The sequence below is a fragment of the Megalobrama amblycephala genome, linkage group LG2 (assembly GCF_018812025.1).
Source record: "Megalobrama amblycephala isolate DHTTF-2021 linkage group LG2, ASM1881202v1, whole genome shotgun sequence".
NCBI classification, from domain to species: Eukaryota; Metazoa; Chordata; class Actinopteri; order Cypriniformes; family Xenocyprididae; genus Megalobrama; species Megalobrama amblycephala.
The window spans coordinates 39341992-39360255 of record NC_063045.1 but is presented as its reverse complement, the minus strand read 5'-3'; the positions used below and the strand labels follow the sequence as shown (position 1 = coordinate 39360255).

Sequence of the window (18264 nt, the reverse complement as noted above, 5' to 3'; positions counted from 1 at the left end):
AAACAAAAAATTATGTCATCCCAAACCTGTATGACTTTCTTTCTTCATTTTTGTTCATAAAATGAGAGGCACTGGGGTTTAAAACAACAGCAGATTGCCTTTCATTGTATGTATAAAACCTTTTAGGAAATGTTTGGGTAACTATTCCTTTTACTGTAAAGGCCCCGATACATTTTAAGCGAAATCAAAGGAGGAACTGGTGTGACTTAATTTCGTACAAAAATCAAACAGCTCACCAAAGAGAACATTCTGGAAGAGTTCACTCTGGCTAGTAAACACCCTTGAAGTACCATTGGTCCATGACCATTACATAATAGGTAAGTGTGGCTCTGAGGCTCCGCCTTCTTTGACAAGTAAATCTTCTCTGGTTCATTTGGCCGAGGTCAGACGTGAGTAAAAACAAACTTTAGAGCTGCTTTATAGTATTAAATGAAATGAATTAAAGTTGTAATTCTAATTGAAAGAGACACTGACACTGCTTTTTTCATGCGTAATACTATAAAGCTGCTTGATTTAAAGCAATCTATTGCGCTGAATTGCAGAGCTGGTGCAAACATCCACATCGCTATGATCAGATGCCTTCTTAACTGCTGTTTTCTCACCACTGTCATTTTTGATGCGTTTATTTTGTTATGGAGAGGAAAGCACACAGCACATATTTATATATTCACTCTCAGCAGCTAGACAGCATCAAGATGTTCGCTAACAGTAAATCGCTGCAAAGGTATTTCAAACGTATTTTTCTGAAGAACGAAAATGAACTTCGCCGTAAGTATATCAGGGCCTTAAACCACTGCATAAAACAGAAAGCATCACCTACAATAATAGCCTAAATAGCTGCTATTTGCCCTTAGACCAAGTTATTATTTGACGAAAGATTACAAAGACAAAGGTTTTTTTGGAATAACTTTCCATGATGAAATGTATAAAATAAGACCAAGAACATTTTTAAAGAAAGTAATAGGGTGAAGTTTAATTTCTTATTGATTCTAGAATGATGTCATGACCTCCATTGACAGAACAGATGTGATCTTTGAAAGGAAATGAAAGTTCAGGCATTTCCATTAAGATGTTAAGACGCAGCATGCAATGGCTCATTAAGTTTACTATGTGTTTCATTTTCAGCAACAGATCAGACAGATCAAAAAATGCTTGCTATCCCGATGGAGGTCATTCTCAGAACCCTTCAAAAAAGTCACAAATTACTGGCTGCATGATTCAGTCCGATCATACTGACTTGGCATCCATCTTTCTTACAAGTGAAAGAATCGTATGTGGCTACATCAAAGCTGAATATGCTGAACAGAACAAACCACAGAAACTTAAGCCTTAATTAAGAACCCAGCCAATGTACAATAACAGGGCCTGCGAACCTTTGGATGCCAGTGGCATGCGAGACATCTCTCGTAAGGTTTCACGGTGCATATTAAGTTATAAAATGGCTGTGAGAACCAGTGGTTTGGCCGTCCGCCCAATCCCAGAGCCCCCTCTCTTATCCCCATGTAATGAATGAAAAGCATATCATGCAAGTTAAATCAGATTCATCCTGACTGCTCCAGTGAAACGGCTGTTCATTTCCTTTGCTGGCATTTTCTCGACTGCCTCATGCTAGCTGGATGTTACAGGGTCTTACTTCCCAGCACTCACATGCACACACATCTCTTTTTGGCCCATCTTGGGTTTCTTCTCGAGTTTGTTGACGTTCCTGCTTTACATTTGGCTCTCGGCTCTCGGGGGTTACTTCAATGCAGTACGAAAGTATGTAGAGATCGCTGGCTAGCGGCCGTTTTCATCCGTGCCAGTGAAAATAATGTAAGGCTCAGATTCCCCAATACTGTACCTAATATAAACAGTCTGAACGTGTAAAAACACTTGGCACAATGGCCAAGAATATCAAGTTTGGTGATCTGAGCTCTACAAGACATTCCATGTCAGTTTACCAATTATAGTGATGTCATCTTTTCTAATAAAAGAGTGAACATTGCATGCAATCTGGATTGTTCATATGCCTTGCCTTGAGCAAGACCCTCCTGTACCATTATTAGGATTCATGAATAATGCTGAATACTAATGAACCACCCAACTTTTGTTGAAGTCTATATGCACTATATTACTGAGGACATTGCATAGACTTCCATTGATTTTATATGAGGTTAACAGGGATGCAAAAAGGTAAGGGGGAAAAAAGGTGAGAACATTCAATGGGGCAGGGGGTCATGCTCCGCATGGATTTTTTTTTTTTTAAAGATATTTGCTTTATATGCTCATTTGTAGTTTTTTAAATTTATTTTTTTATTACCTTATATGTCCAAAACTAATTTTTCACAAAATAATAATAATAATAATAATAATAATAATAATAATAACATATTGTTGCAACATTTTACCAAAATCAACATTGGGTCATGTTATAAAAGATGAAGTGCTATGCATGCTATTTAATATGGTATTGGCTGATTAGATGGAAATACTGCGCTAAAATGCAAACTGTCTCTTCACCGTTCCCACATCTCAAACTTTAAATACATAAAATATTATAGTTTATAGACATAGTTTTTAAAGTAAAGAGTAAAGGAAGCACTGTACAGTTCTTTATTTACCCTTTTAAGTTCACAAGTACCCTTGTAAGACCCCGCCCCCTATAAAACACTTTCTCATTGGATCTATGCAAATCCCATAGGTAACCTATTTTGATCTCAAAAAGGTGAGTTGTCACTGAAAGGTGAGGAGTTTGCATCTATGGGTTAATGATATTTTCTATGGCCTAACCCAACCCCTATCCTTAAACCTACCCATCACAGTAACGTGCAAAACACTAAATAAAAACATGTTTTAGCCATTTAAAAGGCTTTTTAAACTAGTGAGGACATTTTACTGGTGTTGGTTGTCATAATATTTCACTATATAAGTGAGGAACACCACCCCAACCCCACATACATACACACAGACAAAAACACTTCATTTTCACAACAACCAATTAAAATCAAGGCTGAAGCAATGCTAATTTTGGTTACCTCATTAGCAGTGACAATAGTGCATCAAAACAGAGCAGATTCTGCTCTTTTTGATAATATATAATGCAAAAAAGACCAGAAGTTTGCTCTTAATAAAAATAGGAGCTCATTCTTACTGCAAATTTCAACTGGAATTCAAAGCATGTTGTTGTTTGAATTACAACTTAAAATTTAGGTTATTGTATGGACTCAGAAGACTTACATATTGTAAAAATCATATAAAATATACACTACTTTTTGGAGTTTGGCAGCCACTGCACCATTTGTTTTTATTTCTGTGGAAAAGAGCAACTAACTAATTTCAAGCCTCACAGGGGGTAAAAAAATCATGCATGTTTGGAACGGGTGACTAAATGATTATGACTTTAGATTGTGGAATTAATAAAGTCTGTCTTCAATGGACCCTCCAAGATGAAAAGGATTAGCTAAATAATAAGGCAAGCTGAATTCAAGGTGTGCTTTTAGAGCTTTTATTCAATTAAAGTCTTCACATATCTTGTCCACAAAGGTACTTGTTTGGAAAAGACTGAAGCTATCTAATAATTCCCAATTTGCACCAGTGTGCAGAAATGGCCATAAAATAAACAACTTCAATGACAGTAAAAGCAGGATTTCAGCACTGAAAAGTTCCACTAGTTACAGTGACTGGCTGGCAATTTTCCATTCACAGTCTAAATAATGTGCCATGACTGTTTATCCTGGTTCTCCAGCTAAATATATGAATCCATAAAAGTGGCCTTCAACATCCTGATTAAATTTTCAATATGAAATACATTTAATTTCTTGCCGAAAAATTATATACAGCCCATCCTAAGCTCCAACAGCCTTGAGTGATGGAGGCTAAAACCTGTTCAACATGCTAGATGTGCCAAAACAGACTGAAAGCCACCTGGTCAGATGCTCTTGATGATTATGTGGTCTTTGTTCTTCTTATAGCCTTCAACTGACATGCCTCAATATACCTTCATCTGCTATTATAGAGGATAACTATATATTATAATTATGTATATATCTCTGTTGGAGGTCAACATTCGTTTAGAACTTTTCCCCAGTGAACAAAGAAATGAATAAAATAAAATAAAAGTGAAAAAAATCTAAAACAAATTTCCTTTTCTGATGATGTCACAAAACCCTCTTATGAGCCATGTTACAAAACCAATTGAGCCGCCTATGTAGGTAGCATTTTAAGGCAATTGGTCTTAAAGTGAATGCTGTTCCAAAAGGTACGCAGCATGTGCTATACTATTGGGAAAATTTTGAAGCAACATTGTAGCAGGATTATTTTAGTTAAATACAACTAAAACCATAAATAAATAGTTGCTTGAAATAAAAGAAAAATTAACTCAAATAAAATAAAATACACATAAAAATAAATAAATAAATAACCATTTTATTTCAGGTAATTGCCAAGATTTCTAATTTTCATTTAGTTTAATTTAATGTACTGTACTTGTATAACTAAAAGTAAAAATTTTACATACAAAAACTTTAGCTAAAATAAAAAAGGAAAATAATAAAAACCTAAATATTGGTATTGATTCAAAATATTAATAAACACTGCAATAGTATCTCAGTGATAATAAAATAACACTGTGTATCTATACTTCAAGGAGAATGCAATTCCATAATGCACTGCAAAAGGCTCTCTAAATATGATGAATGAAACAAGATAAATATTGATCTATACATAATGAGACCACGAGAAAGCTACTTTGTCATTAAATAATTGGTGAACATGTTCCTTCAATCACAAAAAAAATAAATAATAATAATAATCACAAAAAGAATCACAAACCTTTGTTAACCCTGGGTAAATTATGAGCAGTGTGAAATGTGAAGCAAGACAACCCAGGGTTCCGTTTACCCAGGGTTTAGAATGACCCAGAGTTAACTATCTCAAGTGTGAAAAGCCTAAAATTCAGCCAGCAGATTGTTCCTATATTTGCCAAAAGTAAAACTTATTCGAGGAACCAAAAGGAAGTCAGAACCAGAAGGTGACATCAGCAAGAGCGGATCATTAACAGTGAAAGTCGCCATGCTGCTAAAACACAACAGAGCTGCGCGCTAATTAGCCCGCTAAAGCTACCTCCCCGGCTCATCAGAATGCCTTTGTGCCTTCACTGACAAAAAACAAATATTTTCTTTTCCCAAACTAATGAGCTCCATTGGAAACAAAATAACAAGCTTTTCATAGGACACAATGTGTAATGGCATCCTTTATTAAATGTGACTTTTCTCTTTTCCAAACATTAAATCAAAGTTGAGGTCTCCTAAAACTAAAACAGTGAAGTGAAGCTTGAGTATTGTGGCCAGGATCTTATTTCATACATTGCTCTTGGAGTGAAATATGTCCTGGACAGGTTGCACACATCACTTTCTGTAATTTTCTAACTTGGCTCTCTATTACTGAGTGGAGAGAAACATATTATCCTCTCAATAAAATCTTCAGCTCTCTTCATAAGGTATCTGTATCTGAGGAGACTCACTCACACACACTGTAGGAGGTGGACATGCTGACCATGTACTGAACAATCACTGAGTCCTTCTGTACCATTTCTAACGTCTTGTCCATCAGATACAGTACTAGATGTTCTCAACATACAGCTAGCATCAGGTGGTTAGGACAGCAAGACTCTGAGGCTGCCACTGCTGGAATCTTTTGTGCTCATGGGAACAAGACTGACAGATTTAAGTACAGAGAATTTATCAGGTTGTTTACAGATGGCTGAAGAAAATATGAGTGGTACTTGGTCCTTCCAAAACTATGCAGTTCTATGTGTTTGCTAAGTGTTTTTTTAGCATGACTGCTAGAGCCAAGTTCACACTAAAAGACGTTACAAGACTCGCTGTGGAGTTTTTAAGTCGTTGTGGTGTTCACACTGCGTGACAATGATCTGCAACAGGAGGATACACACTACACGAGCTGACGACAACTCTGTCAACCAATGACTTGAAAATGGATGTTGGGAGGAAATTAGATTAAATTTTAGTTTACATAAGTTTAAAAGATTCTGGCTGACCTCCCAGAGTTAAGGCGACTGTTATTTTAGAACGTTTCCCTTTATTGTTTCCATGACGACACGTCATGCTTGTCACATGACACACCGCGGCCAGCCAGCCACACTATACGACAGATGTGTTGCTTTTCTTACCATGTCATCAACTATTTGATATTCCGATTCTCAAATACGTGCAAGTGAGTGTATTGTCATTTAAAAACCTATATAATGACCTTGATCGTAATATATAACGTGAATTCATACATTTATCCCGAAATACATGTGGCCGGTGAGCTGGGAGAACAATAGAGTGAGTGAGCTTTATAGTTACTTTGTAGTGTATTTGATATGAATAAACGTCGGCAAATTATATTTGAATGGATTGTTATTGCTGCTTCCATAGACATCGGTGTATATTTCATTGGCTGTTGCGTCGCGACACGTGACACCACAGGATATCGAGTCGGCCGACAGGTCCAGATAGTTAGCATGCTAGATATTTGTCTGGCGTCTGCGAGGTGTCGGCGACGCATCAGCTAGCGTCTTCGATGCATCATTGAGTAGTTCACACATAAAGATAGGCAAGCGCCGATTACCCGCTGATTTTCCCCTGATTACAGCCCGACTTGTCAATGGGCTCGTTAACTTGCAAATCGGGCTTAAATCGGGCTTACAATCCTGTAGTGTAAACTTGGCATTGGTTTGAGATTGCCAGGGTACTGCTATGCAGTTGCTAAAGTGTTTGTTTTGAGTTGTTTTAACCTATTTCTAAGTGGTTGCAAAGATTTTCTTGGTGGCTTTTAGCATATGTGGTTGTGAGGATGAAGGGTGGGTGATGCCAAGTAAAAAGACCCCACTTCTATTCCATGGGATTGTTCTGGCGGTTTTATAGTCTACCCTGTCTATCTCATCAAGCACCACTAATGAAAATAAATGAATAAATATGTGCCTCGAAATCTGCCGTAACCTGATTTTTATACAGAAATATTGAGAAAACAACTTTTCTAAACAACTAGCCTTACTCATCTGACTGTGTCAGGGTTCTGTCACTTCAGTCTGGTTTATTCTTGGTTTGGTGACAGAGCCCTGACACACATATTGTCTCGTCATTGTGAGCGTGCAGTTTCAAGTTTGTTCGGAGCATATATACGCTCTTTTGTCCACATGAGATGTTTTCTGTGCGGAGTGTGGTATTCGAATACTGGTGTTGTGTCAAATTTTGAATCCCTGCCAAATTATTGCCCCCCTCGTTGAAGTTGCTATCTCATTGCCTAATCCTAACCCAACCCCTAATCCCAACCCCTCCCACACACCAAATCCTAAACCTACCAATACTAGGGGGGTAATAATTTGGCCGGGGTAGGAATTCGGCACAACACCGGCACTTTGGTCTAGTTTGGTGTCGGGTTTGGACATTCATGTGTTTGCCATCTGTTGCTCTGGTCTCGTTGTGTGAGCATGCAGTTTTGAGTTTGCTCGGGCTGTACTCTCTTCTGTTTGCCTGAGTTGTTGTGTTCTGTGTAGCACGCGGTTCGTGTTTATGTTGTCCGGGTGCTTTGTTGTAGTCTTGTGCTGTGTATCATGCGGCTTGTGTTTTTCATTGGCCACGTGCTTTCATGTTGTCATTTTTTGTGTGGACACATTTCTTGTTTGTTTCTATGTGCCATGTGCTCTCCTGTCTACTGTCTAACCCCACCCTTATTGCTGTCTGCTTATTGGTTTATTTGCCTCACCTATCCTTCCTCATTACCTGCTTTGTTTGCTCTCCCTATTTATTCTCCTTATGTTTGCAGTCCTGTGCCAGATCGTTGTCAAAGGTGCATCATGTTTACCTGCTCCCTGTTGTTTCCTGCCTTGTCCTGCCTTACCTTGCCTAGTCCAGCCAGTCATGTTTTCCCCCACGGGGTAGTTTTTGTTTGTTTGGTTTTATTTTTTGATTAATAAAAAGACCATATCTGCATTCTTGAGTCCTCGCCTCATCCCTTCACCCATCCCTGACAGATTGTGGCTTGTAAACAGGCCTAATGAAAATAGTTTGTTCCCAACTTAATCTGAGGCTTTATATCCATGATGCAAAGCTTAGGAGAGATGCCAGTCCTCATCTCTAGAGCTTTTATTGTTTTTTGTTTTTTTTAAGACCATGCATGGCATGGTCTTATCAAAATAAATTTGAAATGGAATCAGATCAATATGGGGGGTTCTTTGGGGAAAAGAAAGCTATTTGGAATATATCAGGGACAAAGGTATTTGAAGGTGGTATCACAATGAGGATTAATTTGTGAAATATGCATGTACAAACATTGTAGCTCCAAAATACTCTCTGAGACTGAATAATATAGTTCTTGCAAATTATTAGAGATTAAAGATATTTAGTACATAGTTGTTGCTTACAATATTCTTCTATATCAAAAGAATTTGAGTTACACTAGTTACCCTGCCCATGTATTTACGTGATTATTAATCTTTTACCCAAATATGTAGATGGATGGATGTAACATAACATAATATCTAAAATAAAATACAAAAAAACATATTATTTTCAAAAGTAACATTCCCCAACACTGACTCTAATTGTCTGTTAACACAGACAATTAACAGACAAGTAACATTCATGTAACTTGTGTAAACTATTTCTAGTTTATGAAGTCTCTAATAATTGTGAAAATGAGTTGATAACAGCAAGCCAGAGTACCAATAAATATATTGTTCATTCACACTCTTGTGTCTCTCTTGAATTACATTGTTAATGAAGCCTTCAATGTCGAGCAAAATTCCTTCAACCATTAATTTTTCCATGTTCTCTCCATTCCTCCCAGCCCTGTGAAAGGAAGCATTGAGAGCCAAACTTCTGTTCAGCCGTATCCTCCTCTCACACACACTTCTGTAAGCTGCTTTCAGCTCCAATTGAGACTCAACATCTTTACTAAAAGGCACCTTGGAGAGACGCCATCTTTAGTTGGGCTTATGGCACATCAATGAACAAATGTGAGCATTATGAAATGATACAATAAACACAGATTATTAATAGACATGAGCCATATGTTGGTGATTCTTCAGTTAATGGAACATTTCTGGATGGTTTTAAAGAGAAAAAGTGTTTAAAAATGTAGTTTTACATTGTGCATTACAATAGCTTTATAATACATTTATAAAAGTGTCAATCAATAAGATTCTACTTATTATTATTGCTAGATAAGAAATATTAATAATATTAATAATAATTTGGTATTTGCGAGTACTATTTGTAATTTCCTTTTAAATGTATTTTAAATAAATGTAAAATGAACATTTATATTGTATAATGTTGTAATATTTTCTTTAATATTTTTATTTTTTAAACAAATCTTTGATTCTTAGATTTTTATAGATCAGAAATGTAATTAATTTTTCCACTTAAAGGTTGATCAAGGCAACGACCAGATCAACGATCAGATCTTTAGTCCAGAATATGTGATACATGTTTTAACACAGATGAAACAGTTTAAGAAACTTTCCGTTTTTAAGATTCCAAGTAAAATAATGTTATACGTATTTTCCGCATAGATGCATTTGTAAAAGATATATGAGTCATTGGGCTCAATTTGGTGGAAAAATTACAGAGGGAGTTTCACGGTGACAAACATGATTCAGACTGTTCGGACAGAAGCAAAGTAGACTGGGATTTAAAATGAATTGCATATAAAAATAACACAAAACAACAGAGTCTCAAATAGAACAGAAATTCTTAAATGTTTCAGACCTCAGACATGCATGGAGAAAATTGCAGCCCGTCCTGGTGTTTTAAGTGTTTCTCTGATAGAATAGGCCTAATATCTGTGTAAGAATGATTTAATATGCCTGGCTGCTTATTCAGACAAGCCTGACCATGGCATATTAGGGACGATGCCATCACTTTTATGAGGATAATTCATTTGTCGGGTATGAAATGGCCTGTGGATCCGAACGATGGAGGATAAGAGACAGGAGGTTATGGTGGGTAACTAAAGTGACCCTCTTCTGAAGATTTACTTCAACAGATATTCAAAGAAGCAACTTTATGACAGAATAGAACTGAATACACTTAAACTAGTCTGCACCACACAGTGTGTAAATGCTAGGACCTCAGGACAAATAATTCTTTGGAAGTTTCAAACTAGTTGTTCCTTTGACAGAAAAATAAAATGTCTGTCAAAAGAAAAGTTCTTTGTGACAAATGGCTGTAGATCTGGCAATTTTTCAATCTCAGATGAGATGCATTCTCAAAAAGTGACTAGTGACACATCTAGTTTTTAAACTGAAGGAGAGACTTTGACAGCTTCTGCAGATGAGTTCAACACTAAGACCAAGTGCACACTATAGGAGAAATGGATCACATTTAAAAGCTCAGTTTCTCGTTTGCTGTCATACCTTATAGAGAACACTACACGATTGACCTCATATGTGCGTCATTCTCATCACCAACTATAGCTAAGATTGAGGAATCATCACACAACAAACAACGGAGTTCAAGCAAAAAAAAAAGGAGACAAATATTTGGCAGTCAAATATTTAGTATACTTTGGAATATATAGTCTGAAATGTACCACAATGTTTAACAATTACATCATAAGAACATCAGTGACGTGCACAAACTACAAGATCTGAACAAAAGTGCATTCTAGTTGTATAAGTACAAATTAATTCCAATTTGACAAGCTCACTCTAGTGACCCTGATTGTACTTGTAACATATCCACCTTATTTTTCAACGCAGAATTAAAGTGTTAGTTCATCTTCAGAAAAACAAATTAAGATATTTTTCTTAAAATCCGATGGCTCAGAGAGGCCTGCTTTGCAAGCAAGACAATTAACACTTTCAATGCCCATAAAGCTACTAAAGACATATTTAAAACAGTTCATGTGACTACGGTGGTTCAACCTTAATGTTATGAAGAGACTAGAATACTTTTTGTGCGCCAAAAAAAAACAAATAACGACTTTATTCAACAATATCTAGTGATGGGCGATTTCAAAACACTGCTTCATGAAGCTTTGAAGCTTAACGAATAATTTGTTTCGAATCAGTGGTTCAGAGCGTGTATCAAACTGCCAAAGTCACGCCCCCCAGTGGTGAACCATTAAAATTTCGAAACGCTTATGATGTAACGAAGCCTTGTTTACTGAAATCACATGACTACGTCAGTTTGATGCACGCTCCGAACCACCAGCAGTGTTTTGAAATCGGCCCATGTAGATATTGTTGAAAAGTCTTTATTTAGTTTTTTTGGTGCACAAAAAGTATTCTTGTCACTTTCTAATATTAAGATAGAACCACTGAACTCACATGAACTGTTTCAAATATGTTTTTAGTACCTTCATGGACCTTGAGAGTTTGAATGGCTTTGCTGTCAATAGAGGCCTCACTGAGCCATTGAATTTCATCAACAATATCATCATTTGTGTTCGGAAAATAAACAAAGCTCTTACGGCTGTAGAACAACATGAGGGTGAGTAATAAATGACATTATTTTCTTTTTTGGGTGAACTAACCCTTTAAAGAGAGCAGAGCTAGACAGAGCTAGAGCATAATATAACCATGTGTCTGTGCCATCTCTTCAGTTGGTCCTCAATGTCTCTAGTCTCCTCGATCAGATATCCCCACTGGCTGCTAAATGTTTTTTTCAATGACTGCTGTCCTGTATCTGTTACATGTGCACTCTGTTTTGGACTTGTTTTGGACTCGTGTTGTACCATTTTCCGCCACTAGTTAGTCACCATGGTCACTGATCACCCCAATCATCACATTCAGCTGTGTTCAATCACCCTCCTTGTTTCCCTGGGTATATAAGCCCTGTGTTTCCTGTTCAGTATTGTTTGTGTGTAGTGTGGTTGTCTCTCCTGTGAACCTGTCTGTGGATACCCTTGGCTGTGGATTTATTAAAGATTGTTATACTTATATCTTCCTCATCGTGCGTGCTTATGCTTACAACCACCGATTGTAACAGTATCTTCATTACTGGCATAAAATTAATTTCATTCTATGCAATAAACCTCAATTTACATTCTATGAGCATATGCATTATAACAAATATAACCAGCAAAAATAAACAGCATGCATGATGTTACAGAACATGTTCCTAGAAATATATTATTTGAAATAAAACTTTCAAAAAGTTTCACAAGCATGCATAAGAAGCTTAACCACAAATGCAATTCTAAAATGGTTATCTGGACTGAGCAACTGAGCATCTTTACAAATCAATCATCATTAAATCTAATTTATATGAGAAGAAATACCACATTTACTTCTAAATGGAAATTAATTTGCATATAATGGAACCAAAGCCCAAAATTATGAATATACAGTAAACCAGTACACTCTAATGGCAACTCATGGATCTTGTTTGTACATTTTGTACAATCTGCTTATGCCCTATGGTTAATTTAGGTGTGGAACTTCACACTTACTTTTTTTCTATAGTCATACAAATCAAATTGTACAAATTCATAAGAAATAGCAAACCTGTAAAATGGTTGCTTTTGTCATGAGATTGGGTTGAATTTGACTGAGTAGTTCAATCCATATATAATAATAATAATAATAATAATAAAATGTCTTGGGTTACAAATGTAACCTTGGCTCCCTGAGAAGAGGAACAAGACATTATGTCCTAGGATGGTAATGGGAGAATGCCTCAGTGTGACTGATGTCTGAAGCATGTGTTAAATGCCAATCGTATTGGCTGGCGACAGCCTTTGAAATCACTACTAGTGCGAATGCGAGGTATAAAAAGGGCGCCTAGTGAACATGTCATCCACTTCTACGTCTAACGGGACCATGCAGGCAGTCCAGAAGCATGGAAACGAGCAGTGAGCAGGGAGTACTATATGCTTGACCACACACATAGAATGGAGCTCAAAGAGCGATGTCTAAACAACAACTCTATATGTCAAGGGGAGACCTAACCAAACTCCAAAGACAGTCTATAAAGAGGCTCACTTTTCCCAGAGCCAGCTTTTCTAGCATTGTCTGCGTGAAACTCTGGAGAGAGGAGGCCTCAGCAGGACGACACTCTAAATGAGGGGAGGCCTAACAATACTCATTCAAACAGCATGGAGGCTCAACAGAGAGCCTACAGTTATATGACTGCCAACACAGGGCTTTATGGACAGACACCTCAACAGAATGACACTAAACGAGAGGAGGCTTATCAGTGTTTATTTTAAGCACTGACAACACTGCTGCCCAAAGCCCTCCGAGCGAAGGCTTCAATTGAAAGGAAGCCTAACCACACTCAAACCCAAAAGGACAGTAAACAAAGGAGGCTTGAAAGCCTGCCACCTCAAGACTACGGTCTATGTAAAGCTCTAGCAGAGACCTCAGCTGAATGACTCTCTAAGCGAGAGCAAGGGGAGCAAGGGACTGAGCAGGATGACTCTCTGAACCAAGAGGAGTCCCGGCTCAACTCCAGAGGCAGTAAATGAGGAAGCCATAAGAGCCTGCAACTCCAAGTATCACCTAATAGAGCAACGCAGACCTCATAAAAACGACTCTCCCAGTGAGAGGATGTACAGTGCACTAAAAACTGTGCACTAAAAACTACTCATAGACAAAGTAGTCACAGAGTCTATGTCTCCTGAAAACTTTCAATGAAGTTCCAGGCAGGGAAGACCTAAAGAATTCTCCAAAGAGAGGAGCAGCCATACTATGCTCCTGAAGGCTAACTAGATAGAGGAGGCCCAAAGGAGGGCCTTACAAGCTACACTCTGTGTTTGGGCTACAGGGAACAGAGATCTCTACAAAATGACTCTCTAAAATGAGAGGAGACCTGAAAAGTCTCACATCTGATACTTGAAGAGTAAAGGTCTTAGAAGAATAATTCTTAAACTGAGAGAGGGCCTAAAACACTATTTAAAACCTATAAAAAAGCACTCACTCATAAGACCCAAGCCGGACCATCAGGAATTTTTTCTTATTTACATAAGGAACAATGAAACATCATTGGTCCAGCCCTAGGGCCTGATGTTGCGAACACGAGTAAGAACCCTCACCAAGCTGGACAGTGCAGTCTATACTGACCGATTGGAGGTGAGGGTAATAAGGGGGGTAGGGGAGGGGAGGAGGAAAAAGAGAGGGTAGGTGTAATAATCCTCAGAGGGAAGGAGATGTTATTTACCTATGCCAGCGCCAGTAAGCTGATCGCGTCTAAATTGGATCACTTCCCTCAGATCTTGCTTATTTTTTCTTGCCTCCTGCGTGACCTGCTCCTCGGCGGGGGAGGGGCATGCACAGCAATGCTGGCCTTCTGCCCTAGGACCTCCGTCTTTTTGGCGCAGACTTGGACCGGCGCGGTATATAGGTTTTAAATGCGGCCGAGCGCTCCTTGGCCTCTCTGAACTTGCCGACCATCACCTCAGTAGATGTGTCAAACAATTCAGAGGGCGAAACTGGTGCATCGAGAAGAAAGCCCTTTTCTTTCTCCCAGACGCTGGCCAGGTTCACCTACAGGAGCCTCTCTGTGGCCACCATCGCCACCATCGATCTACCGATCACGGCAGCAGTCTGTTTAGTGGCCCAGAGAGCCAAATCTATGGTGTGGCATAGCTAGGCAACTGCCTCAGGGGAAAGATCCTGACCTTGGTCCACGTCTTTCAGCAAGTCAGCCTCATAAGCCTGAAGCACTGCCATAGTGTGCAAAGCAGCCCCAGCCTGACCTGCTGCCGCATATGCCCTGCTATTCAACCGAGATGTTGACTCATGGGGCTTGGATAGCAGGGCCGGAGCTTTCAAAGTTGATGTTTCCCCCAGTGAGAGATTGCGAAGGTCTCATCGATCGAGGCATTGACACAAATCACAATTTGGAGATCAGGAAGGAATGGAAGGCTCACAGGAGCTGGGCGGTTATGTCCAAATAGAAACCGCTCTTCCTTCTGCAAGCAGTTCCTCCTTCTCACGTCTCCACGGCAGCTTGCGTCTGGCTGTAACACGTTCCATAACCTCCAACAGCTCAACATACGCGGGGCAGGGAGGCTGAGAGGGCTCAGTCTTCTCAACCTCTTCGCCCTCATCAGCCACCTCCTGCTCATCCTGTCTTGAAGCCAGCAAAGCAATGGCTGCTGGATCAGAAGATGTAAGAGACAACACATCATCTTTCAGCAGCTCATTCTCATCAGGCGCTGAAGTACGCAAGAGATTTATACCTCTCTTGAACTCTTCAGCAAGCTCCATCTGAGATCCCCACGGTCTCAGTCTCCTGTTCGCCTCAGCGAGAGCAGGACCCGAGCTGTGGGGCACAGATGCATGCCCCTCTTCTCTCGAGAAGAGGGACAAATGAGAGCAGAGCTTTTTCATTGGAAAAAGCTCACAGTGCACACCAATAGCCCCCTCGAGGACTGAGCATGCATTCTCCTCGCCCAAACAGATAACGTACAAGTCGTGTGTCATCAGGTGTCAAAAATCTATGGCACGGATCCGCACACTTCTTGAAACACTTATCACAAGCCATAATAAATTGTTTGCTTACCGTACTTCAAACAAACAGTCCCTAAAGACAAAGAAGAGGATGAAATTCTCTAGGCACCCTTTTTATACCTCACGGTCGCACTAGTAGTGACATCATAGGCTGTTGCCGGCCAAAACTATTGCCGTGTTTTAACACGTGCTTCAAACATTAGTCACGCTGAGATGTTCCCCATTAGCATCCTAGGACACAGTGTGAGTTCCCACTCGAAAGGGAAGTATATTGTAAAACAATGATAAAAAAGGTTTATAAAGCATTTTGAATGTGTTTAATTTAGTTTAGTGTGCTACATGTGTCAAAAATAGGATGTGAAATAACTCAACTTACTTTTGACAACAGTTAACTATTTAGTCATTTACTTGTGTTTACAAATGTTTTAAAACAAGGTCAGCCTAAACAAATGCACCTTGTTCATAGTGCTTAAGAAGCTAACAAGGTAGTTAACTTTTCATCATTTTATTAAATTGGCACATGTATTTGAACCGTGGTATTGTTGCCATACTGCATGTCCAGATTAAAGCCAATATAAAGCACTCATTGCTCACTCTTATCACCCTTTTGCCAAATTAAGATACATGTTTTGATGTAGGTAAGATAACCAGATATCTAATTTAAACAACATTTAACCACAAATGAAAATGTTTTTGATATTTATACAAATGTGGCAAGATCCAAGATTGGTTTCTTAGATCTTGAGAGCAGAAACTAAGGCTAAGACTGAAATATATGTTAAAACAAATACTTTGTTTATAAGATTTTTTTTTTTTAACTTGTTAATGTTGAATCATGTTCTTTCCCCCATGTTCTTTCCCTTTTTTTTTTTTAAAACTTGGAACTTAAATAAGAATCAATACCAACAATTTCCCTGCATTTTGTTCACAGCACAATCAATAAAGAGCTTGTCTATCTGATGGCAATGACACTGTAACATCAATACTACATTACAATTTCCATCATAAGAAACTTAAACAAAAAAAGGCGATGAACATTTAAAAAATGAAATATTCTACATGCCCATACAACACATTCTGTTAAATAAAATGTCTAAAGGCCTGTATAAAAGCTGATAACTATAATGATAATAATAAAGACGTAACTTAAAGCTGCCGTCCGTAACATTTTTGGGTTAAAAATGATCCAAAATCAATTTTTGAGCAAGTACATAACCAGCCAATGTTCAAAACTATCTCCTTACCTTAGCCTGATTCATAACGGTAAGCTTGTAATAATGCTTTCTAATTCAAATGAAAAAGGTCTGCAAAGTTAGAAAGCACAAAGTCACTTCAAAGGGAGTTCTTCCCTATATCAGTAGTTTCTGAACTCCCTGAAATGCCTTGATTGTTTTGAAAGAATGGTAAGTAATGTAGTGATTGGTACTCACGTCACCGCTGATGTTGTGATTTTTGGATCACACGTCACTTGAGGTGTGATTATGAGTACATCAGATGACCACCTTCCCTCTCTCTTAGTTTGGGCACCAGTCAAGGTCTTTTACCTTGGCAGTATGAGAACACTCCCAACAGGAGGCTGTTCAGTCATTTAGAATTAATGTAAAGTGGAGGGAGTTGGTCAGCTGATTTATCTGAAAGATTGGTTATTTGTTATTAACTAGCATCAACTATATTATCTCTAATGTAAGTTAGAAAATCATATACTGATAATATGCAACAACGCCAAGGTCTCTGGAAAGAGGTTTGGTAAAGTGATATTTACATTCCACGTAGCTGAGTGAGCATTCATATGGCGACTTTTCTGGTGACGACTTCTACTGGTTGTGCTGGGTGACTATGCAGTGTGGAAAGGAGCCTGAATCCTTTTCAACAGCCTAGAACACAAAGCTCTGTGGGATGCTGATCTCCTGAAGCACCAAATGTCTGTTGCTGCCTCACAAGCTGTAGACTCAGATCATGGAATCTGTTGTTGTCTCATTGGACGAAACAGAGACTCAGAACGGTATGGTGTATCTGTTATGTCTCATCTGATGGGAGACTCTGAACTTATCTGTTGCTGCCTTCCCTGTAACGGGCCGCAGGCTCAGAATGTGGTTGTATCTGTTACAGTCTCACCCTTGTGGGCCGGGACTCAGAAATTTGTTGATCTGTTTCTGTCTATCTCCTTACAGGACAGACTCAGAACAGCATATCTGTTATGTCTCACCCAATAAGAGACTCAGAACAAGGATTGTTTGTTGAAAGGGTACCTTTATCCCTTTCCGATGAGGAGATTGCAATTTGGCACTTCTCCATTGCAGTGCTGCGATTGGCTGATGGCATCAAACTCACTCTGTGAGTATCAAACTCATTTGCATAAAACACACAGTCAGAAGTCTTTAAATTGTCTTTAAATTTTACCAATGCATTTCTCACTTTCCAGACCACGGCTAGAATACCTTTGGCAATAGTATAAACAAATAGAGACCTAACATGATGGGAAAAGATTGAACTGTCATGCATGCATTGATTTGTACATTAACAGCTGAATTTTCGTAAGATGTTGCACTACAAATAGCTGTCACTGAGAATACTTGTTAGGTCCTCTTTAAAAAAATCATTCTAAATTTTAAAGAATAGCAGTCCACAACTATAATGATAATAGCACTGAGATTGCATTAAATATGTTAATAGCATAAATTATATCGGAGTCACTTTAACAATTAATTTTTTTTCCAGCTGATGAATAATAAAAACATTCACAGCCATCAGAATCCATCCTTCTTTAAAGAGCTCAAACATTTACAGCTTGTAATAAACAAAACTTTATCATGTGTTAGTGT

General features: G+C 38.4%; 1 protein-coding gene across 2 annotated transcripts in view; it reads right to left on the bottom strand.

Moving 5' to 3' along the window:
• The window catches only part of galt (galactose-1-phosphate uridylyltransferase), a 162631-nt gene that overhangs the window by 14054 nt on the left and 130313 nt on the right, over positions 1-18264 (bottom strand). The gene's annotated exons all lie outside the window — the stretch shown is intronic.